The 2,066-nt window shown below is 43.6% G+C and overlaps 1 non-coding gene across 1 annotated transcript; it reads right to left on the bottom strand.

Moving 5' to 3' along the window:
* Positions 1 to 1,453: 1,453 nt before the first annotated feature.
* TRNAK-UUU lies at positions 1,454 to 1,526 on the bottom strand. The gene has a single exon. It is a non-coding gene; the product is annotated as a tRNA-Lys (tRNA).
* Positions 1,527 to 2,066: the final 540 nt, after the last annotated feature.

Raw genomic sequence — 2,066 nt, forward strand, 5'->3', positions numbered from 1 at the left:
TGGTTCAGGCAGAATGAGCACACAGAGAAGTTCAGAAAATCTGGTATCCCTGTCAATTAGCATAGCAAGAAAGGTCGCACTGAAAGTGATGCTTGATTTGTGGATCTGGAAAAGCTGGTAGAATTTGCATAAAAGGTAGGAGAAGGGAGACCTTCTGGGTCCGGGAAGAGAGTGAGAAAGGAGACTATGAAGGGCAAGAGCCTCACCTTCACAGGGGAGGCAGAGGGACTGGCCTCAGTGTTGGGGTGGGACAGGGGACCAAGTGGTTGAAGGGTACTGAATCAGGTCTTGAGACACAGTATGTTGTTGTTAGGTGCCATTGAGTTGGAACCAACTCACAGCGACCTATGTACAGCAGAACGAAACAATGTCTGATCCTGGGCCAACCTCACTACTGTTGCCACACTTGAGTCCATCGATGCTGCCACCTGGCCGATCCATCTCATTGGGGGTCTTCCTCTTTTTCTCTGGCCTGCCGTCTTACCAAACATGATATCCTTAGGAGATGGATTATTGTTTATGGAGTACTGAGTTTGGTTTACAATGATGGAAAAATTGCATTGATTAATAGTATGGGTTGCATACGTGATTAATGGAATCGATGTTAATAAGTTGAATACTGTAAAAAGTTAAATTGGCAAATGTTGTGTGATAGATATATTTACAATAACAATTACAACAACAAAGAAAACAAACAAACAAGTAGGTGCTAAGGCTGCTTATGGACAAGCAAAATGTCAGGGGATGTGGTCTCTTGGTTTAGAGGTTTAGGGTAAGGGTTTCATGGTACATCCCAGTTATTTGGCCTAATAATGTGTTTAGTGTTTCTGTTCTACCTCCTCCTGTTTTTCATAGTGTTTGGAGTCTTCAAAACTTGCAAGTGGCTGTCCAAGCCACAACAACTGGTCTCTATTCATATGTAGTAACACAGGAAGGAGGAGAGTTGGGAATAAAAGAAGGATCTGGAATGTGTTGATAATTGCCTCTGTGAACAATGGCCTCCTTTGTCAGGAGACCACAACTGGGTGGTACCTGGTTACCATCACTGAACATGGTTTTGATCCCATTGTATATAACAGAATCCTGCTCAGCAGGGAGGAAATTTCAAATTATCACGGGCTCCAGACTTTCTAGGGCTCACAGAGGCTATATAAACACCTGAAATTTCTGCTGCTCTGAGATAATCTTTAAAACTTCAACCCAAAATAGTCCTAGATGTCTTCTTTAAACCAAACAACAGCTTAGCTTAAATTTTAAAGAGTGTTTGCCTCTAGCATTGTGCTTTTTTAAGAACTACCTTTGTTGTTGTTGTTAAGTGCCGTTGAGTCGGTTCCGACCCATAGGGTTTCTGGGGAGCAGCTGGTGAGCTCGAACCGCTGATCTTGCAGTTCAAATGGCTTTGCAGTCTGGCACATTAACCCACAGTGCCACCCCAGGACTCCAAATGGTCGAGTGCCCAAACAGGGACTTGAACCCTGGACTCTCCGATTAAAAGTCTGATGTTCTACCGATTGAGCTATCCAGGCAAGAACTTCCTGTATATGTATAAGAACTACTTATACAGGATCAAATTGGCAACAGAAAACTTGAAAGATTAGTTAGAAAAGGTAGAGAGCAGTGGGTTCATGGTAACGAGGAAGGAACAACTCAGAAGGGAGGATGAGGATGATTGCACAACTTGAAGAATGCCATCCAAGTCACTAATTGTACTCACACAGGTGGAAACCATTGAATTGGTGAACGTTCTGCTGTGTGTATTCTCAGCACCACAATCTACAATAAATGAAAACAAACACCTTCCTCTGTCCGTAAAGAACACTGTGGCAAAGTGGAGACTAACCACTTGTGAATCCTTGGAAAATTAGTTCTGCTTTTCCAAAGTTCAGTCTTGTTGCTGTTGGGAAGTGCTGTTGACTCGCTTCCAGCTCATAGCGACCCTGTATAGGGTTTCCAAAGAGCGTCTGGTGAGATTGAACCACCGTCCTTGCGGTTCAAACTGACTTTATGGTCCAGTGCTTTAATCTCACAGTGCCATACCAGGACTCCAAAGTTCAGCAGTAGCGGTA

This window comes from Chrysochloris asiatica, unplaced genomic scaffold, assembly GCF_000296735.1.
Source record: "Chrysochloris asiatica unplaced genomic scaffold, ChrAsi1.0 scaffold00101, whole genome shotgun sequence".
In the NCBI taxonomy this organism is placed as follows: Eukaryota; Metazoa; Chordata; class Mammalia; order Afrosoricida; family Chrysochloridae; genus Chrysochloris; species Chrysochloris asiatica.